The sequence below is a fragment of the Meriones unguiculatus genome, chromosome 14 (assembly GCF_030254825.1).
Source record: "Meriones unguiculatus strain TT.TT164.6M chromosome 14, Bangor_MerUng_6.1, whole genome shotgun sequence".
NCBI classification, from domain to species: domain Eukaryota; kingdom Metazoa; phylum Chordata; class Mammalia; order Rodentia; family Muridae; genus Meriones; species Meriones unguiculatus.
In genome coordinates, this window is record NC_083361.1 from 32,086,818 (window position 1) to 32,109,960 (window position 23,143).

Below are 23,143 nucleotides of genomic sequence, written 5' to 3' on the forward strand. Positions count from 1 at the left end.
GTTCTTTCTTTCGAAAATTATTCCTGCGCTGTACAGTGCGTTATATCACTTTTCAGTTTTCCTGTATTCCTAATTGAGCAAGCGACACACATGTGATTCGGTTTAAAGTTAGTGCTTTGCTTTTCTGTTCTTTCGTTGGAAACTTGTCCCTGTGCTGTACAGTGTGATATATCACTTTTCAGTTTTCCTGTATTCCTAATTGAGCGAGCGACACACATGTGATTCCGTTTAAAGGTAGTGCTTTCCTTTTCTGTTCTTTCGTTGGAAAATTGTTCCTGTGCTGTACAGTGTGATATTTCACGTTTCAGTTTTCCTCTATTCCTAATTGAGCGAGCGACACACATGTGATTTAGTTTTTAAACTGGGGCTTTACTTTTCTGTTCTTTCCTTCAAAACTTGTTGCTGTGCTGTACAGTGCGTTATATCACTTTTCAGTTTTCCTGTTATAATAATTGAACAGGCGACACGTATGTGAATTAGTTAACAAAGTACTGCTTTGTTTTTCTGTTCTTACATTGGAAACTTGTTCCTGTGCTGTACAGTGTGTTATATCACTTTTATGTTTTACTGTATTTCTAATTGAGCGAGCGACACACTGGTAATTTAGTTTTTAAAGTAGTGCTTTCCTTTTCTGTTCTTTTGTTCGAAACTTGTTCCTGAGCTATACAGTGCGTTATATCACTTTTCAGTTTTCCTGTATTCCTAATTGAGCGAGCGACACTCAGGTAATTTAGTTTTTAATGTAGTGCTTTGCTTTTCTGTTCTTTCGTTCGAAACTTGTTCCTGTGCGGTACAGTGCGTTATATCACTTTTCAGTTTTCCTGTATTCCTAATTGAGCGAGTTATACACATGTGATTTAGTTTACACAGTAGTGCTTTTTACGTTTACGTTCTTTCATTGGAAACTTGTTCCTGTTAGGAACAAGTTAGGGTTAAGGTTAGGGTTAGGGTTAGGGTTAGGGTTAGGGTTAGAGTTTGGGTTAGGGTAGGGTTAGGGTTACGGTTAGGTTTAGGGTTAGGGTTAGGGTTAGGGTTAGGGTTTAGGGTTAGGGTTATATCACTTTTCAGTTTTCCTGTTATAATAATTGAACAGGCGACACGTATGTGAATTAATTAACAAAGTAGTGCTTTGCTTTTCTGTTCTTTCATTGGAAACTTGTTCCTGTGCTGTACAGTGTGTTATATCACTTTTCAGTTTTCCTGTATTCCTAATTGAGCGAGCGACACACAGGTAATTTAGTTTTTAAAGTAGTGCTTTGCTTTTCTGTTCTTTCGTTCGAAACTTATTCCTGCGCTGTACAGTGCGTTATATATCTTTTCAGTTTTTCTGTATTCCTAATTGAGCGAGCGACACACATGTGATTCCGTTTAAAGGTAGTGCGTTGCTTTTCTGTTCTTTTGTTGGAAACATGTTCCTGTGCTGTACAGTGTGATATATCACTTTTCAGTTTTCCTGTATTCCTAATTGAGCGAGCAACACATGTGATTTAGTTTACACAGTATTGCTTTTTATGTTTACGTTCTTTCATTGGAAACTTGTTTCTGAAACTTGTTCCTGTTAGGAACAAGTTAGGGTTAGGGTTAGGGTTAGGGTTAGGGTAGGGTTAGGGTTAGGGTTAGGGTTAGGGTTAGAGTTAGTGTTAGGGGGTTAGGGTTAGGGTTAGGGTTATATCACTTTTCAGTTTTCCTGATATAATAATTGAACAGGCGACACGTATGTGAATTAGTTTTCAAAGTTGTGCTTTGCGTTTCTCTTCTTTCAATGGAAACTTGTTTCTTTGCCGTACAGTTCGATATATCACTTTTCAGTTTTCCTGTACTCCTAATTGTGCGAGCAACACACTTATCATTCCATTTAAAAGTACTGTTTTGCTTTTCTGTTCTTTCGTTCGAAACTTGTTCCTGTGGTGTAGAGTGCGTTATATCACTTTTCAGTTTTCCTGTTATAATAATTGAACAGGCGACACGTATGTGAATTAGTTTTCAAAGTTGTGCTTTGCCTTTCTGTTCTTTCAATGGAAACTTGTTTCTTTGCTGTGCAGTTCGATATATCACTTTTCAGTTTTGCTGTATTCTAAATTGAGGGAGCGACACACATGTGATTCCGTTTAAAGGTAGTGCTTTGCTTTTCTGTTCATTCGTTGGAAACTTGTTCCTGTGCTGTACAGTGTTATATATCACTTTTATGTTTTACTGTATTCCTAATTGAGCGAGCGACACACATGTGATTTAGTTTACACAGTAGTGCTTTTTACGTTTACGTTCTTTCATTGGAAACTTGTTCCTATTAGGAACAAGTTAGGGTTAGGGTTAGGGTTAGGGTTATATCACTTTTCAGTTTTCCTGTTATAATAATTGAACAGGCGACACGTATGTGAATTAGTTTTCAAAGTTGTGCTTTGCGTTTCTGTTCTTTCAATGGAAACTTGTTTCTTTGCCGTACAGTTCGATATATCACTTTTCAGTTTTCCTGTATTCCTAATTGAGCGAGCGACACTCATTTGATTTAGTTTTTAAAGTGGTGCTTTGCTTTTCTGTTCTTTCTTTCGAAAATTGTTCCTGTGCTGTACAGTGCGTTATATCACTTTTCAGTTTTCCTGTATTCCTAATTGAGCGAGCGACACACATGTGATTCGTTTTAAAGGTATTGCTTTCCTTTTCTGTTCTTTCATTGGAAAATTGTTCCTGTGCTGTACAGTGTGATATTTCACTTTTCAGTTTTCCTGTATTCTTAATTGCGCGAGCGACACACATGTGATTTAGTTTTTAAAGTGGTGCTTTACTTTTCTCTTCTTTCGTTCGAAACTTGTTGCTGTGCTGTACAGTGCGTTATATCACTTTTCAGTTTTTCTGTAATAATAATTGAACAGGCGACACGTATGTGAATTAGTTAACAAAGTAGTGCTTTGCTTTTCTGTTCTTTCATTGGAAACTATTCCTGTGCTGTACAGTGTGTTATATCACTTTTCAGTTTTCCTGTATTCCTAATTGAGCGAGCGACACACAGGTAATTTAGTTTTTAAAGTAGTGCTTTGCTTTTCTGTTCTTTCGTTCAAAACTTGTTCCTGTGCTGTACAGTGCGTTATATCACTTTTCAGTTTTTCTGTATTCCTAATTGAGTGAACGACACACATGTGATTCGGTTTAAAGTTAGTGGTTTGCTTTTCTGTTCTTTCGTTGGAAACTTGTTCCTGTGCTGTACAGTGTGATATATCACTTTTCAGTTTTCCTGTATTCCTAATTGAGCGAGCGACACATATGTGATTTAGTTTACACAGTAGTGCTTTTTATGTTTACGTTCTTTCATTGGAAACTTGTTGCTGTTAGGAACAAGTTAGGGTTAGGGTTAGGGTTAGGGTTAGGGTAGGGTTAGGGTTAGGGTTAGGGTTAGGGTTAGGGTTAGGATTAGGGTTAGGGTTAGGGTAGGGTTAGGGTTAGGGTTAGGGTTAGGGTAGGGTTAGGGTTAGGGTTAGGGTTAGGGTTAGGGTAGGGTTAGGGTTAGGGTTAGGGTTAGGGTTAGGGTAGGGTTAGGGTTAGGGTTAGGGTTTAGGGTTAGGGTTAGGGTTAGGGTAGGGTTAGAGTTAGGGTTAGGGTTAGAGTTAGGGTTAGGAGGTTAGGGTTAGGGTTAGGGTTAGAGTTAAGGTTGGGCGGTTAGGATTAGGGTTATATCACTTTTCAGTTTTCCTGTTATAATAATTGAACAGGCGACACGTATGTGAATTAGTTTTCAAAGTTGTGCTTTGCGTTTCTGTTCTTTCAATGGAAACTTGTTTCTTTGCCGTACAGTTCGATATATAACTTTTCAGTTTTCCTGTATTCCTAATTGAGCGAGCGACACTCATTTGATTTAGTTTTTAAAGTGGTGCTTTGCTTTTCTGTTCTTTCTTTCGAAAATTATTCCTGCGCTGTACAGTGCGTTATATCACTTTTCAGTTTTCCTGTATTCCTAATTGAGCAAGCGACACACATGTGATTCGGTTTAAAGTTAGTGCTTTGCTTTTCTGTTCTTTCGTTGGAAACTTGTCCCTGTGCTGTACAGTGTGATATATCACTTTTCAGTTTTCCTGTATTCCTAATTGAGCGAGCGACACACATGTGATTCCGTTTAAAGGTAGTGCTTTCCTTTTCTGTTCTTTCGTTGGAAAATTGTTCCTGTGCTGTACAGTGTGATATTTCACGTTTCAGTTTTCCTCTATTCCTAATTGAGCGAGCGACACACATGTGATTTAGTTTTTAAACTGGGGCTTTACTTTTCTGTTCTTTCCTTCAAAACTTGTTGCTGTGCTGTACAGTGCGTTATATCACTTTTCAGTTTTCCTGTTATAATAATTGAACAGGCGACACGTATGTGAATTAGTTAACAAAGTACTGCTTTGTTTTTCTGTTCTTTCATTGGAAACTTGTTCCTGTGCTGTACAGTGTGTTATATCACTTTTATGTTTTACTGTATTTCTAATTGAGCGAGCGACACACTGGTAATTTAGTTTTTAAAGTAGTGCTTTCCTTTTCTGTTCTTTTGTTCGAAACTTGTTCCTGAGCTATACAGTGCGTTATATCACTTTTCAGTTTTCCTGTATTCCTAATTGAGCGAGCGACACTCAGGTAATTTAGTTTTTAATGTAGTGCTTTGCTTTTCTGTTCTTTCGTTCGAAACTTGTTCCTGTGCAGTACAGTGCGTTATATCACTTTTCAGTTTTCCTGTATTCCTAATTGAGCGAGTGACACACATGTGATTTAGTTTACACAGTAGTGCTTTTTACGTTTACGTTCTTTCATTGGAAACTTGTTCCTGTTAGGAACAAGTTAGGGTTAAGGTTAGGGTTAGGGTTAGGGTTAGGGTTAGGGTTAGGGTTAGAGTTTGGGTTAGGGTAGGGTTAGGGTTACGGTTAGGTTTAGGGTTAGGGTTAGGGTTAGGGTTAGGGTTTAGGGTTAGGGTTATATCACTTTTCAGTTTTCCTGTTATAATAATTGAACAGGCGACACGTATGTGAATTAATTAACAAAGTAGTGCTTTGCTTTTCTGTTCTTTCATTGGAAACTTGTTCCTGTGCTGTACAGTGTGTTATATCACTTTTCAGTTTTCCTGTATTCCTAATTGAGCGAGCGACACACATGTGATTCCGTTTAAAGGTAGTGCTTTCCTTTTCTGTTCTTTCGTTGGAAACTTGTTCCTGTGCTGTACAGTGTGATATATCACTTTTCAGTTTTCCTGTATTCCTAATTGAGCGAGCGACACACATGTGATTTCGTTTACACAGTAGTGCTTTTTACGTTTACGTTCTTTCATTGGAAACTTGTTCCCTTAGGAACAAGTTAGGGTTAGGGTTAGGGTTAGGGTTAGGGTTAGGGTTAGAGTTAGGGTTAAGGTAGGGTTAGGGTTAAGGTTAGTGTTAGGGATAGAGTTAGGGTTAGAGTTAAGTTTGGGGGTTAGGGTTAGGGTTATATCACTTTTCAGTTTTCCTGTTATAATAATTGAACAGGCGACAGGTATGTGAATTAGTTTTCAAAGTTGTGCTTTGCGTTTCTCTTATTTCAATGGAAACTTGTTTCTTTGCCGTACAGTTCGATATATCACTTTTCAGTTTTCCTGTACTCCTAATTGTGCGAGCGACACACATATCATTCCATTTAAAAGTACTGCTTTGCTTTTTTGTTCATTCGTTTGAAACTTGTTCCTGTGCTGTACAGTGCGTTATATCACTTTTCAGTTTTCCTGGTATAATAATTGAACAGGCGACACGTATGAGAATTAGTTAACAAAGTAGTGCTTTGCTTTTCTGTTCTTTCATTGGAAACTTGCTCCTGTGCTGCACAGTGCCTTATATCACTTTTCAGTTTTCCTGTTATAATAATTGAACAGGCGACACGTATGTGAATTAGTTTTCAAAGTTGTGCTTTGCGTTTCTGTTCTTTCAATGGAAACTTGTTTCTTTGCCGTACAGTTCGATATATCACTTTTCAGTTTTCCTGTATTCCTAATTGAGCGAGCGACACTCATTTGATTTAGTTTTTAAAGTGGTGCTTTGCTTTTCTGTTCTTTCATTGGAAAATTGTTCCTGTGCTGTACAGTGTGATATTTCACTTTTCAGTTTTCCTGTATTCTTAATTGCGCGAGCGACACACATGTGATTTAGTTTTTAAAGTGGTGCTTTATTTTTCTCTTCTTTCGTTCGAAACTTGTTGCTGTGCTGTACAGTGCGTTATATCACTTTTCAGTTTTTCTGTTATAATAATTGAACAGGCGACACGTATGTGAATTAGTTAACAAAGTAGTGCTTTGCTTTTCTGTTCTTTCATTGGAAACTATTCCTGTGCTGTACAGTGTGTTATATCACTTTTCACTTTTCCTGTATTCCTAATTGAGCGAGCGACACACAGGTAATTTAGTTTTTAAAGTAGTGCTTTGCTTTTCTGTTCTTTCGTTCAAAACTTGTTCCTGTGCTGTACAGTGCGTTATATCACTTTTCAGTTTTTCTGTATTCCTAATTGAGTGAACGACACACATGTGATTCGGTTTAAAGTTAGTGGTTTGCTTTTCTGTTCTTTCGTTGGAAACTTGTTCCTGTGCTGTACAGTGTGATATATCACTTTTCAGTTTTCCTGTATTCCTAATTGAGCGAGCGACACATATGTGATTTAGTTTACACAGTAGTGCTTTCTATGTTTACGTTCTTTCATTGGAAACTTGTTGCTGTTAGGAACAAGTTAGGGTTAGGGTTAGGGTTAGGGTTAGGGTAGGGTTAGGGTTAGGGTTAGGGTTAGGGTAGGGTTAGGGTTAGGGTTAGGGTTAGGGTAGGGTTAGGGTTAGGGTTAGGGTTAGGGTAGGGTTAGGGTTAGGGTTAGGGTTTAGGGTTAGGGTTAGGGTTAGGGTAGGGTTAGGGTTAGGGTTAGGGTTAGAGTTAGGGTTAGGAGGTTAGGGTTAGGGTTAGGGTTAGAGTTAAGGTTGGGCGGTTAGGATTAGGGTTATATCACTTTTCAGTTTTCCTGTTATAATAATTGAACAGGCGACACGTATGTGAATTAGTTTTCAAAGTTGTGCTTTGCGTTTCTGTTCTTTCAATGGAAACTTGTTTCTTTGCCGTACAGTTCGATATATAACTTTTCAGTTTTCCTGTATTCCTAATTGAGAGAGCGACACTCATTTGATTTAGTTTTTAAAGTGGTGCTTTGCTTTTCTGTTCTTTCTTTCGAAAATTATTCCTGCGCTGTACAGTGCGTTATATCACTTTTCAGTTTTCCTGTATTCCTAATTGAGCAAGCGACACACATGTGATTCGGTTTAAAGTTAGTGCTTTGCTTTTCTGTTCTTTCGTTGGAAACTTGTCCCTGTGCTGTACAGTGTGATATATCACTTTTCAGTTTTCCTGTATTCCTAATTGAGCGAGCGACACACATGTGATTCCGTTTAAAGGTAGTGCTTTCCTTTTCTGTTCTTTCGTTGGAAAATTGTTCCTGTGCTGTACAGTGTGATATTTCACGTTTCAGTTTTCCTCTATTCCTAATTGAGCGAGCGACACACATGTGATTTAGTTTTTAAACTGGGGCTTTACTTTTCTGTTCTTTCCTTCAAAACTTGTTGCTGTGCTGTACAGTGCGTTATATCACTTTTCAGTTTTCCTGTTATAATAATTGAACAGGCGACACGTATGTGAATTAGTTAACAAAGTACTGCTTTGTTTTTCTGTTCTTTCATTGGAAACTTGTTCCTGTGCTGTACAGTGTGTTATATCACTTTTATGTTTTACTGTATTTCTAATTGAGCGAGCGACACACTGGTAATTTAGTTTTTAAAGTAGTGCTTTCCTTTTCTGTTCTTTTGTTCGAAACTTGTTCCTGAGCTATACAGTGCGTTATATCACTTTTCAGTTTTCCTGTATTCCTAATTGAGCGAGCGACACTCAGGTAATTTAGTTTTTAATGTAGTGCTTTGCTTTTCTGTTCTTTCGTTCGAAACTTGTTCCTGTGCGGTACAGTGCGTTATATCACTTTTCAGTTTTCCTGTATTCCTAATTGAGCGAGTGATACACATGTGATTTAGTTTACACAGTAGTGCTTTTTACGTTTACGTTCTTTCATTGGAAACTTGTTCCTGTTAGGAACAAGTTAGGGTTAAGGTTAGGGTTAGGGTTAGGGTTAGGGTTAGGGTTAGAGTTTGGGTTAGGGTAGGGTTAGGGTTACGGTTAGGTTTAGGGTTAGGGTTAGGGTTAGGGTTAGGGTTTAGGGTTAGGGTTATATCACTTTTCAGTTTTCCTGTTATAATAATTGAACAGGCGACACGTATGTGAATTAATTAACAAAGTAGTGCTTTGCTTTTCTGTTCTTTCATTGGAAACTTGTTCCTGTGCTGTACAGTGTGTTATATCACTTTTCAGTTTTCCTGTATTCCTAATTGAGCGAGCGACACACAGGTAATTTAGTTTTTAAAGTAGTGCTTTGCTTTTCTGTTCTTTCGTTCGAAACTTATTCCTGCGCTGTACAGTGCGTTATATATCTTTTCAGTTTTTCTGTATTCCTAATTGAGCGAGCGACACACATGTGATTCCGTTTAAAGGTAGTGCGTTGCTTTTCTGTTCTTTTGTTGGAAACATGTTCCTGTGCTGTACAGTGTGATATATCACTTTTCAGTTTTCCTGTATTCCTAATTGAGCGAGCAACACATGTGATTTAGTTTACACAGTATTGCTTTTTATGTTTACGTTCTTTCATTGGAAACTTGTTTCTGAAACTTGTTCCTGTTAGGAACAAGTTAGGGTTAGGGTTAGGGTTAGGGTTAGGGTTAGGGTAGGGTTAGGGTTAGGGTTAGGGTTAGGGTTAGAGTTAGTGTTAGGGGGTTAGGGTTAGGGTTAGGGTTATATCACTTTTCAGTTTTCCTGATATAATAAGTGAACAGGCGACACGTATGTGAATTAGTTTTCAAAGTTGTGCTTTGCGTTTCTCTTCTTTCAATGGAAACTTGTTTCTTTGCCGTACAGTTCGATATATCACTTTTCAGTTTTCCTGTACTCCTAATTGTGCGAGCAACACACTTATCATTCCATTTAAAAGTACTGTTTTGCTTTTCTGTTCTTTCGTTCGAAACTTGTTCCTGTGGTGTAGAGTGCGTTATATCACTTTTCAGTTTTCCTGTTATAATAATTGAACAAGCGACACGTATGTGAATTAGTTTTCAAAGTTGTGCTTTGCCTTTCTGTTCTTTCAATGGAAACTTGTTTCTTTGCTGTGCAGTTCGATATATCACTTTTCAGTTTTCCTGTATTCTAAATTGAGGGAGCGACACACATGTGATTCCGTTTAAAGGTAGTGCTTTGCTTTTCTGTTCATTCGTTGGAAACTTGTTCCTGTGCTGTACAGTGTTATATATCACTTTTATGTTTTACTGTATTCCTAATTGAGCGAGCGACACACATGTGATTTAGTTTACACAGTAGTGCTTTTTACGTTTACGTTCTTTCATTGGAAACTTGTTCCTATTAGGAACAAGTTAGGGTTAGGGTTAGGGTTAGGGTTATATCACTTTTCAGTTTTCCTGTTATAATAATTGAACAGGCGACACGTATGTGAATTAGTTTTCAAAGTTGTGCTTTGCGTTTCTGTTCTTTCAATGGAAACTTCTTTCTTTGCCGTACAGTTCGATATATCACTTTTCAGTTTTCCTGTATTCCTAATTGAGCGAGCGACACTCATTTGATTTAGTTTTTAAAGTGGTGCTTTGCTTTTCTGTTCTTTCTTTCGAAAATTGTTCCTGTGCTGTACAGTGCGTTATATCACTTTTCAGTTTTCCTGTATTCCTAATTGAGCGAGCGACACACATGTGATTCGTTTTAAAGGTATTGCTTTCCTTTTCTGTTCTTTCATTGGAAAATTGTTCCTGTGCTGTACAGTGTGATATTTCACTTTTCAGTTTTCCTGTATTCCTAATTGAGCGAGCGACACACATGTGATTCCGTTTAAAGGTAGTGCTTTCCTTTTCTGTTCTTTCGTTGGAAAATTGTTCCTGTGCTGTACAGTGTGATATTTCACGTTTCAGTTTTCCTCTATTCCTAATTGAGCGAGCGACACACATGTGATTTAGTTTTTAAACTGGGGCTTTACTTTTCTGTTCTTTCCTTCAAAACTTGTTGCTGTGCTGTACAGTGCGTTATATCACTTTTCAGTTTTCCTGTTATAATAATTGAACAGGCGACACGTATGTGAATTAGTTAACAAAGTACTGCTTTGTTTTTCTGTTCTTTCATTGGAAACTTGTTCCTGTGCTGTACAGTGTGTTATATCACTTTTATGTTTTACTGTATTTTTAATTGAGCGAGCGACACACTGGTAATTTAGTTTTTAAAGTAGTGCTTTCCTTTTCTGTTCTTTCGTTCGAAACTTGTTCCTGTGCAGTACAGTGCGTTATATCACTTTTCAGTTTTCCTGTATTCCTAATTGAGCGAGTGACACACATGTGATTTAGTTTACACAGTAGTGCTTTTTACGTTTACGTTCTTTCATTGGAAACTTGTTCCCTTAGGAACAAGTTAGGGTTAGGGTTAGGGTTAGGGTTAGGGTTAGAGTTAGGGTTAAGGTAGGGTTAGGGTTAAGGTTAGTGTTAGGGATAGAGTTAGGGTTAGAGTTAAGTTTGGGGGTTAGGGTTAGGGTTATATCACTTTTCAGTTTTCCTGTTATAATAATTGAACAGGCGACAGGTATGTGAATTAGTTTTCAAAGTTGTGCTTTGCGTTTCTCTTATTTCAATGGAAACTTGTTTCTTTGCCGTACAGTTCGATATATCACTTTTCAGTTTTCCTGTACTCCTAATTGTGCGAGCGACACACATATCATTCCATTTAAAAGTACTGCTTTGCTTTTTTGTTCATTCGTTTGAAACTTGTTCCTGTGCTGTACAGTGCGTTATATCACTTTTCAGTTTTCCTGGTATAATAATTGAACAGGCGACACGTATGAGAATTAGTTAACAAAGTAGTGCTTTGCTTTTCTGTTCTTTCATTGGAAACTTGTTCCTGTGCTGCACAGTGCCTTATATCACTTTTCAGTTTTCCTGTTATAATAATTGAACAGGCGACACGTATGTGAATTAGTTTTCAAAGTTGTGCTTTGCGTTTCTGTTCTTTCAATGGAAACTTGTTTCTTTGCCGTACAGTTCGATATATCACTTTTCAGTTTTCCTGTATTCCTAATTGAGCGAGCGACACTCATTTGATTTAGTTTTTAAAGTGGTGCTTTGCTTTTCTGTTCTTTCATTGGAAAATTGTTCCTGTGCTGTACAGTGTGATATTTCACTTTTCAGTTTTCCTGTATTCTTAATTGCGCGAGCGACACACATGTGATTTAGTTTTTAAAGTGGTGCTTTACTTTTCTCTTCTTTCGTTCGAAACTTGTTGCTGTGCTGTACAGTGCGTTATATCACTTTTCAGTTTTTCTGTTATAATAATTGAACAGGCGACACGTATGTGAATTAGTTAACAAAGTAATGCTTTGCTTTTCTGTTCTTTCATTGGAAACTATTCCTGTGCTGTACAGTGTGTTATATCACTTTTCAGTTTTCCTGTATTCCTAATTGAGCGAGCGACACACAGGTAATTTACTTTTTAAAGTAGTGCTTTGCTTTTCTGTTCTTTCGTTCAAAACTTGTTCCTGTGCTGTACAGTGCGTTATATCACTTTTCAGTTTTCCTGTATTCCTAATTGAGCGAGCGACACACATGTGATTCCGTTTAAAGGTATTGCTTTCCTTTTCTGTTCTTTCATTGGAAAATTGTTCCTGTGCTGTACAGTGTGATATTTCACTTTTCAGTTTTCCTGTATTCCTAATTGAGCGAGCGACACATATGTGATTTAGTTTACACAGTAGTGCTTTTTATGTTTACGTTCTTTCATTGGAAACTTGTTGCTGTTAGGAACAAGTTAGGGTTAGGGTTAGGGTTAGGGTTAGGGTAGGGTTAGGGTTAGGGTTAGGGTTAGGGTTAGGGTTAGGGTAGGGTTAGGGTTAGGGTTAGGGTTAGGGTAGGGTTAGGGTTAGGGTTAGGGTTAGGGTTAGGGTAGGGTTAGGGTTAGGGTTAGGGTTAGGGTTAGGGTTAGGGTTAGGGTTAGAGTTAGGATTAGGAGGTTAGGGTTAGGGTTAGGGTTAGAGTTAAGGTTGGGCGGTTAGGATTAGGGTTATATCAGTTTTCAGTTTTCCTGTTATAATAATTGAACAGGCGACACGTATGTGAATTAGTTTTCAAAGTTGTGCTTTGCGTTTCTGTTCTTTCAATGGAAACTTGTTTCTTTGCCGTACAGTTCGATATATAACTTTTCAGTTTTCCTGTATTCCTAATTGAGAGAGCGACACTCATTTGATTTAGTTTTTAAAGTGGTGCTTTGCTTTTCTGTTCTTTCTTTCGAAAATTATTCCTGTGCTGTACAGTGCGTTATATCACTTTTCAGTTTTCCTGTATTCCTAATTGAGCAAGCGACACACATGTGATTCGGTTTAAAGTTAGTGCTTTGCTTTTCTGTTCTTTCGTTGGAAACTTGTCCCTGTGCTGTACAGTGTGATATATCACTTTTCAGTTTTCCTGTATTCCTAATTGAGCGAGCGACACACATGTGATTCCGTTTAAAGGTAGTGCTTTCCTTTTCTGTTCTTTCGTTGGAAAATTGTTCCTGTGCTGTACAGTGTGATATTTCACGTTTCAGTTTTCCTCTATTCCTAATTGAGCGAGCGACACACATGTGATTTAGTTTTTAAACTGGGGCTTTACTTTTCTGTTCTTTCCTTCAAAACTTGTTGCTGTGCTGTACAGTGCGTTATATCACTTTTCAGTTTTCCTGTTATAATAATTGAACAGGCGACACGTATGTGAATTAGTTAACAAAGTACTGCTTTGTTTTTCTGTTCTTTCATTGGAAACTTGTTCCTGTGCTGTACAGTGTGTTATATCACTTTTATGTTTTACTGTATTTCTAATTGAGCGAGCGACACACTGGTAATTTAGTTTTTAAAGTAGTGCTTTCCTTTTCTGTTCTTTTGTTCGAAACTTGTTCCTGAGCTATACAGTGCGTTATATCACTTTTCAGTTTTCCTGTATTCCTAATTGAGCGAGCGACACTCAGGTAATTTAGTTTTTAATGTAGTGCTTTGCTTTTCTGTTCTTTCGTTCGAAACTTGTTCCTGTGCGGTACAGTGCGTTATATCACTTTTCAGTTTTCCTGTATTCCTAATTGAGCGAGTGATACACATGTGATTTAGTTTACACAGTAGTGCTTTTTACGTTTACGTTCTTTCATTGGAAACTTGTTCCTGTTAGGAACAAGTTAGGGTTAAGGTTAGGGTTAGGGTTAGGGTTAGGGTTAGGGTTAGAGTTTGGGTTAGGGTAGGGTTAGGGTTACGGTTAGGTTTAGGGTTAGGGTTAGGGTTAGGGTTAGGGTTTAGGGTTAGGGTTATATCACTTTTCAGTTTTCCTGTTATAATAATTGAACAGGCGACACGTATGTGAATTAATTAACAAAGTAGTGCTTTGCTTTTCTGTTCTTTCATTGGAAACTTGTTCCTATGCTGTACAGTGTGTTATATCACTTTTCAGTTTTCCTGTATTCCTAATTGAGCGAGCGACACACATGTGATTCCGTTTAAAGGTAGTGCTTTCCTTTTCTGTTCTTTCGTTGGAAACTTGTTCCTGTGCTGTACAGTGTGATATATCACTTTTCAGTTTTCCTGTATTCCTAATTGAGCGAGCGACACACATGTGATTTAGTTTACACAGTAGTGCTTTTTACGTTTACGTTCTTTCATTGGAAACTTGTTCCCTTAGGAACAAGTTAGGGTTAGGGTTAGGGTTAGGGTTAGGGTTAGAGTTAGGGTTAAGGTAGGGTTAGGGTTAAGGTTAGTGTTAGGGATAGAGTTAGGGTTAGAGTTAAGTTTGGGGGTTAGGGTTAGGGTTATATCACTTTTCAGTTTTCCTGTTATAATAATTGAACAGGCGACAGGTATGTGAATTAGTTTTCAAAGTTGTGCTTTGCGTTTCTCTTATTTCAATGGAAACTTGTTTCTTTGCCGTACAGTTCGATATATCACTTTTCAGTTTTCCTGTACTCCTAATTGTGCGAGCGACACACATATCATTCCATTTAAAAGTACTGCTTTGCTTTTTTGTTCATTCGTTTGAAACTTGTTCCTGTGCTGTACAGTGCGTTATATCACTTTTCAGTTTTCCTGGTATAATAATTGAACAGGCGACACGTATGAGAATTAGTTAACAAAGTAGTGCTTTGCTTTTCTGTTCTTTCATTGGAAACTTGTTCCTGTGCTGCACAGTGCCTTATATCACTTTTCAGTTTTCCTGTTATAATAATTGAACAGGCGACACGTATGTGAATTAGTTTTCAAAGTTGTGCTTTGCGTTTCTGTTCTTTCAATGGAAACTTGTTTCTTTGCCGTACAGTTCGATATATCACTTTTCAGTTTTCCTGTATTCCTAATTGAGCGAGCGACACTCATTTGATTTAGTTTTTAAAGTGGTGCTTTGCTTTTCTGTTCTTTCATTGGAAAATTGTTCCTGTGCTGTACAGTGTGATATTTCACTTTTCAGTTTTCCTGTATTCTTAATTGCGCGAGCGACACACATGTGATTTAGTTTTTAAAGTGGTGCTTTACTTTTCTCTTCTTTCGTTCGAAACTTGTTGCTGTGCTGTACAGTGCGTTATATCACTTTTCAGTTTTTCTGTTATAATAATTGAACAGGCGACACATATGTGAATTAGTTAACAAAGTAGTGCTTTGCTTTTCTGTTCTTTCATTGGAAACTATTCCTGTGCTGTACAGTGTGTTATATCACTTGTCAGTTTTCCTGTATTCCTAATTGAGCGAGCGACACACAGGTAATTTAGTTTTTAAAGTAGTGCTTTGCTTTTCTGTTCTTTCGTTCAAAACTTGTTCCTGTGCTGTACAGTGCGTTATATCACTTTTCAGTTTTCCTGTATTCCTAATTGAGCGAGCGACACACATGTGATTCCGTTTAAAGGTATTGCTTTCCTTTTCTGTTCTTTCATTGGAAAATTGTTCCTGTGCTGTACAGTGTGATATTTCACTTTTCAGTTTTCCTGTATTCTTAATTGCGCGAGCGACACACATGTGATTTAGTTTTTAAAGTGGTGCTTTATTTTTCTCTTCTTTCGTTCGAAACTTGTTGCTGTGCTGTACAGTGCGTTATATCACTTTTCAGTTTTTCTGTTATAATAATTGAACAGGCGACACGTATGTGAATTAGTTAACAAAGTAGTGCTTTGCTTTTCTGTTCTTTCATTGGAAACTATTCCTGTGCTGTACAGTGTGTTATATCACTTTTCAGTTTTCCTGTATTCCTAATTGAGCGAGCGACACACAGGTAATTTAGTTTTTAAAGTAGTGCTTTGCTTTTCTGTTCTTTCGTTCAAAACTTGTTCCTGTGCTGTACAGTGCGTTATATCACTTTTCAGTTTTTCTGTATTCCTAATTGAGTGAACGACACACATGTGATTCGGTTTAAAGTTAGTGGTTTGCTTTTCTGTTCTTTCGTTGGAAACTTGTTCCTGTGCTGTACAGTGTGATATATCACTTTTCAGTTTTCCTGTATTCCTAATTGAGCGAGCGACACATATGTGATTTAGTTTACACAGTAGTGCTTTTTATGTTTACGTTCTTTCATTGGAAACTTGTTGCTGTTAGGAACAAGTTAGGGTTAGGGTTAGGGTTAGGGTTAGGGTAGGGTTAGGGTTAGGGTTAGGGTTAGGGTTAGGATTAGGGTTAGGGTTAGGGTAGGGTTAGGGTTAGGGTTAGGGTAGGGTTAGGGTTAGGGTTAGGGTTAGGGTAGGGTTAGGGTTAGGGTTAGGGTTAGGGTTAGGGTTAGGGTTAGGGTTAGAGTTAGGATTAGGAGGTTAGGGTTAGGGTTAGGGTTAGAGTTAAGGTTGGGCGGTTAGGATTAGGGTTATATCACTTTTCAGTTTTCCTGTTATAATAATTGAACAGGCGACACGTATGTGAATTAGTTTTCAAAGTTGTGCTTTGCGTTTCTGTTCTTTCAATGGAAACTTGTTTCTTTGCCGTACAGTTCGATATATAACTTTTCAGTTTTCCTGTATTCCTAATTGAGCGAGCGACACTCATTTGATTTAGTTTTTAAAGTGGTGCTTTGCTTTTCTGTTCTTTCTTTCGAAAATTATTCCTGCGCTGTACAGTGCGTTATATCACTTTTCAGTTTTCCTGTATTCCTAATTGAGCAAGCGACACACATGTGATTCGGTTTAAAGTTAGTGCTTTGCTTTTCTGTTCTTTCGTTGGAAACTTGTCCCTGTGCTGTACAGTGTGATATATCACTTTTCAGTTTTCCTGTATTCCTAATTGAGCGAGCGACACACATGTGATTCCGTTTAAAGGTAGTGCTTTCCTTTTCTGTTCTTTCGTTGGAAAATTGTTCCTGTGCTGTACAGTGTGATATTTCACGTTTCAGTTTTCCTCTATTCCTAATTGAGCGAGCGACACACATGTGATTTAGTTTTTAAACTGGGGCTTTACTTTTCTGTTCTTTCCTTCAAAACTTGTTGCTGTGCTGTACAGTGCGTTATATCACTTTTCAGTTTTCCTGTTATAATAATTGAACAGGCGACACGTATGTGAATTAGTTAACAAAGTACTGCTTTGTTTTTCTGTTCTTTCATTGGAAACTTGTTCCTGTGCTGTACAGTGTGTTATATCACTTTTATGTTTTACTGTATTTCTAATTGAGCGAGCGACACACTGGTAATTTAGTTTTTAAAGTAGTGCTTTCCTTTTCTGTTCTTTTGTTCGAAACTTGTTCCTGAGCTATACAGTGCGTTATATCACTTTTCAGTTTTCCTGTATTCCTAATTGAGCGAGCGACACTCAGGTAATTTAGTTTTTAATGTAGTGCTTTGCTTTTCTGTTCTTTCGTTCGAAACTTGTTCCTGTGCGGTACAGTGCGTTATATCACTTTTCAGTTTTCCTGTATTCCTAATTGAGCGAGTGATACACATGTGATTTAGTTTACACAGTAGTGCTTTTTACGTTTACGTTCTTTCATTGGAAACTTGTTCCTGTTAGGAACAAGTTAGGGTTAAGGTTAGGGTTAGGGTTAGGGTTAGGGTTAGGGTTAGAGTTTGGGTTAGGGTAGGGTTAGGGTTACGGTTAGGTTTAGGGTTAGGGTTAGGGTTAGGGTTAGGGTTTAGGGTTAGGGTTATATCACTTTTCAGTTTTCCTGTTATAATAATTGAACAGGCGACACGTATGTGAATTAATTAACAAAGTAGTGCTTTGCTTTTCTGTTCTTTCATTGGAAACTTGTTCCTGTGCTGTACAGTGTGTTATATCACTTTTCAGTTTTCCTGTATTCCTAATTGAGCGAGCGACACACAGGTAATTTAGTTTTTAAAGTAGTGCTTTGCTTTTCTGTTCTCTCGTTCGAAACTTATTCCTGCGCTGTACAGTGCGTTATATATCTTTTCAGTTTTTCTGTATTCCTAATTGAGCGAGCGACACACATGTGATTCCGTTTAAAGGTAGTGCGTTGCTTTTCTGTTCTTTTGTTGGAAACATGTTCCTGTGCTGTACAGTGTGATATATCACTTTTCAGTTTTCCTGTATTCCTAATTGAGCGAGCAACACATGTGATTTAGTTTACACAGTATTGCTTTTTATGTTTACGTTCTTTCATTGGAAACTTGTTTCTGAAACTTGTTCCTGTTAGGAACAAGTTAGGGTTAGGGTTAGGGTTAGGGTTAGGGTTAGGGTAGGGTTAGGGTTAGGGTTAGGGTTAGGGTTAGAGTTAGTGTTAGGGGGTTAGGGTTAGGGTTAGGGTTATATCACTTTTCAGTTTTCCTGATATAATAATTGAACAGGCGACACGTATGTGAATTAGTTTTCAAAGTTGTGCTTTGCGTTTCTCTTCTTTCAATGGAAACTTGTTTCTTTGCCGTACAGTTCGATATATCACTTTTCAGTTTTCCTGTACTCCTAATTGTGCGAGCAACACACTTATCATTCCATTTAAAAGTACTGTTTTGCTTTTCTGTTCTTTCGTTCGAAACTTGTTCCTGTGGTGTAGAGTGCGTTATATCACTTTTCAGTTTTCCTGTTATAATAATTGAACAGGCGACACGTATGTGAATTAGTTTTCAAAGTTGTGCTTTGCCTTTCTGTTCTTTCAATGGAAACTTGTTTCTTTGCTGTGCAGTTCGATATATCACTTTTCAGTTTTCCTGTATTCTAAATTGAGGGAGCGACACACATGTGATTCCGTTTAAAGGTAGTGCTTTGCTTTTCTGTTCATTCGTTGGAAACTTGTTCCTGTGCTGTACAGTGTTATATATCACTTTTATGTTTTACTGTATTCCTAATTGAGCGATCGACACACATGTGATTTAGTTTACACAGTAGTGCTTTTTACGTTTACGTTCTTTCATTGGAAACTTGTTCCTATTAGGAACAAGTTAGGGTTAGGGTTAGGGTTAGGGTTATATCACTTTTCAGTTTTCCTGTTATAATAATTGAACAGGCGACACGTATGTGAATTAGTTTTCAAAGTTGTGCTTTGCGTTTCTGTTCTTTCAATGGAAACTTGTTTCTTTGCCGTACAGTTCGATATATCACTTTTCAGTTTTCCTGTATTCCTAATTGAGCGAGCGACACTCATTTGATTTAGTTTTTAAAGTGGTGCTTTGCTTTTCTGTTCTTTCTTTCGAAAATTGTTCCTGTGCTGTACAGTGCGTTATATCACTTTTCAGTTTTCCTGTATTCCTAATTGAGCGAGCGACACACATGTGATTCGTTTTAAAGGTATTGCTTTCCTTTTCTGTTCTTTCATTGGAAAATTGTTCCTGTGCTGTACAGTGTGATATTTCACTTTTCAGTTTTCCTGTATTCTTAATTGCGCGAGCGACACACATGTGATTTAGTTTTTAAAGTGGTGCTTTACTTTTCTCTTCTTTCGTTCGAAACTTGTTGCTGTGCTGTACAGTGCGTTATATCACTTTTCAGTTTTTCTGTTATAATAATTGAAAAGGCGACACGTATGTGAATTAGTTAACAAAGTAGTGCTTTGCTTTTCTGTTCTTTCATTGGAAACTATTCCTGTGCTGTACAGTGTGTTATATCACTTTTCAGTTTTCCTGTATTCCTAATTGAGCGAGCGACACACAGGTAATTTAGTTTTTAAAGTAGTGCTTTGCTTTTCTGTTCTTTCGTTCAAAACTTGTTCCTGTGCTGTACAGTGCGTTATATCACTTTTCAGTTTTTCGGTATTCCTAATTGAGTGAACGACACACATGTGATTCGGTTTAAAGTTAGTGGTTTGCTTTTCTGTTCTTTCGTTGGAAACTTGTTCCTGTGCTGTACAGTGTGATATATCACTTTTCAGTTTTCCTGTATTCCTAATTGAGCGAGCGACACATATGTGATTTAGTTTACACAGTAGTGCTTTTTATGTTTACGTTCTTTCATTGGAAACTTGTTGCTGTTAGGAACAAGTTAGGGTTAGGGTTAGGGTTAGGGTTAGGGTAGGGTTAGGGTTAGGGTTAGGGTTAGGGTTAGGGTTAGGGTAGGGTTAGGGTTAGGGTTAGGGTTTAGGGTTAGGGTTAGGGTTAGGGTAGGGTTAGGGTTAGGGTTAGGGTTAGAGTTAAGGTTGGGCGGTTAGGATTAGGGTTATATCACTTTTCAGTTTTCCTGTTATAATAATTGAACAGGCGACACGTATGTGAATTAGTTTTCAAAGTTGTGCTTTGCGTTTCTGTTCTTTCAATGGAAACTTGTTTCTTTGCCGTACAGTTCGATATATAACTTTTCAGTTTTCCTGTATTCCTAATTGAGCGAGCGACACTCATTTGATTTAGTTTTTAAAGTGGTGCTTTGCTTTTCTGTTCTTTCTTTCGAAAATTATTCCTGCGCTGTACAGTGCGTTATATCACTTTTCAGTTTTCCTGTATTCCTAATTGAGCAAGCGACACACATGTGATTCGGTTTAAAGTTAGTGCTTTGCTTTTCTGTTCTTTCGTTGGAAACTTGTCCCTGTGCTGTACAGTGTGATATATCACTTTTCAGTTTTCCTGTATTCCTAATTGAGCGAGCGACACACATGTGATTCCGTTTAAAGGTAGTGCTTTCCTTTTCTGTTCTTTCGTTGGAAAATTGTTCCTGTGCTGTACAGTGTGATATTTCACGTTTCAGTTTTCCTCTATTCCTAATTGAGCGAGCGACACACATGTGATTTAGTTTTTAAACTGGGGCTTTACTTTTCTGTTCTTTCCTTCAAAACTTGTTGCTGTGCTGTACAGTGCGTTATATCACTTTTCAGTTTTCCTGTTATAATAATTGAACAGGCGACACGTATGTGAATTAGTTAACAAAGTACTGCTTTGTTTTTCTGTTCTTTCATTGGAAACTTGCTCCTGTGCTGTACAGTGTGTTATATCACTTTTATGTTTTACTGTATTTCTAATTGAGCGAGCGACACACTGGTAATTTAGTTTTTAAAGTAGTGCTTTCCTTTTCTGTTCTTTTGTTCGAAACTTGTTCCTGAGCTATACAGTGCGTTATATCACTTTTCAGTTTTCCTGTATTCCTAATTGAGCGAGCGACACTCAGGTAATTTAGTTTTTAATGTAGTGCTTTGCTTTTCTGTTCTTTCGTTCGAAACTTGTTCCTGTGCAGTACAGTGCGTTATATCACTTTTCAGTTTTCCTGTATTCCTAATTGAGCGAGTGACACACATGTGATTTAGTTTACACAGTAGTGCTTTTTACGTTTACGTTCTTTCATTGGAAACTTGTTCCTGTTAGGAACAAGTTAGGGTTAAGGTTAGGGTTAGGGTTAGGATTAGGGTTAGGGTTAGGGTTAGAGTTTGGGTTAGGGTAGGGTTAGGGTTACGGTTAGGTTTAGGGTTAGGGTTAGGGTTAGGGTTAGGGTTTAGGGTTAGGGTTATATCACTTTCAGTTTTCCTGTTATAATAATTGAACAGGCGACACGTATGTGAATTAATTAACAAAGTAGTGCTTTGCTTTTCTGTTCTTTCATTGGAAAATTGTTCCTGTGCTGTACAGTGTGTTATATCACTTTTCAGTTTTCCTGTATTCCTAATTGAGCGAGCGACACACATGTGATTCCGTTTAAAGGTAGTGCTTTCCTTTTCTGTTCTTTCGTTGGAAACTTGTTCCTGTGCTGTACAGTGTGATATATCACTTTTCAGTTTTCCTGTATTCCTAATTGAGCGAGCGACACACATGTGATTTAGTTTACACAGTAGTGCTTTTTACGTTTACGTTCTTTCATTGGAAACTTGTTCCCTTAGGAACAAGTTAGGGTTAGGGTTAGGGTTAGGGTTAGGGTTAGAGTTAGGGTTAGAGTTAAGTTTGGGGGTTAGGGTTAGGGTTATATCACTTTTCAGTTTTCCTGTTATAATAATTGAACAGGCGACAGGTATGTGAATTAGTTTTCAAAGTTGTGCTTTGCGTTTCTCTTATTTCAATGGAAACTTGTTTCTTTGCCGTACAGTTCAATATATCACTTTTCAGTTTTCCTGTACTCCTAATTGTGCGAGCGACACACATATCATTCCATTTAAAAGTACTGCTTTGCTTTTTTGTTCATTCGTTTGAAACTTGTTCCTGTGCTGTACAGTGCGTTATATCACTTTTCAGTTTTCCTGGTATAATAATTGAACAGGCGACACGTATGAGAATTAGTTAACAAAGTAGTGCTTTGCTTTTCTGTTCTTTCATTGGAAACTTGTTCCTGTGCTGCACAGTGCCTTATATCACTTTTCAGTTTTCCTGTTATAATAATTGAACAGGCGACACGTATGTGAAGTAGTTTTCAAAGTTGTGCTTTGCGTTTCTGTTCTTTCAATGGAAACTTGTTTCTTTGCCGTACAGTTCGATATATCACTTTTCAGTTTTCCTGTATTCCTAATTGAGCGAGCGACACTCATTTGATTTAGTTTTTAAAGTGGTGCTTTGCTTTTCTGTTCTTTCATTGGAAAATTGTTCCTGTGCTGTACAGTGTGATATTTCACTTTTCAGTTTTCCTGTATTCTTAATTGCGCGAGCGACACACATGTGATTTAGTTTTTAAAGTGGTGCTTTACTTTTCTCTTCTTTCGTTCGAAACTTGTTGCTGTGCTGTACAGTGCGTTATATCACTTTTCAGTTTTTCTGTTATAATAATTGAACAGGCGACACGTATGTGAATTAGTTAACAAAGTAGTGCTTTGCTTTTCTGTTCTTTCATTGGAAACTATTCCTGTGCTGTACAGTGTGTTATATCACTTGTCAGTTTTCCTGTATTCCTAATTGAGCGAGCGACACACAGGTAATTTAGTTTTTAAAGTAGTGCTTTGCTTTTCTGTTCTTTCGTTCAAAACTTGTTCCTGTGCTGTACAGTGCGTTATATCACTTTTCAGTTTTCCTGTATTCCTAATTGAGCGAGCGACACACATGTGATTCCGTTTAAAGGTATTGCTTTCCTTTTCTGTTCTTTCATTGGAAAATTGTTCCTGTGCTGTACAGTGTGATATTTCACTTTTCAGTTTTCCTGTATTCTTAATTGCGCGAGCGACACACATGTGATTTAGTTTTTAAAGTGGTGCTTTATTTTTCTCTTCTTTCGTTCGAAACTTGTTGCTGTGCTGTACAGTGCGTTATATCACTTTTCAGTTTTTCTGTTATAATAATTGAACAGGCGACACGTATGTGAATTAGTTAACAAAGTAGTGCTTTGCTTTTCTGTTCTTTCATTGGAAACTATTCCTGTGCTGTACAGTGTGTTATATCAATTTTCAGTTTTCCTGTATTCCTAATTGAGCGAGCGACACACAGGTAATTTAGTTTTTAAAGTAGTGCTTTGCTTTTCTGTTCTTTCGTTCAAAACTTGTTCCTGTGCTGTACAGTGCGTTATATCACTTTTCAGTTTTTCTGTATTCCTAATTGAGTGAACGACACACATGTGATTCGGTTTAAAGTTAGTGGTTTGCTTTTCTGTTCTTTCGTTGGAAACTTGTTCCTGTGCTGTACAGTGTGATATATCACTTTTCAGTTTTCCTGTATTCCTAATTGAGCGAGCGACACATATGTGATTTAGTTTACACAGTAGTGCTTTTTATGTTTACGTTCTTTCATTGGAA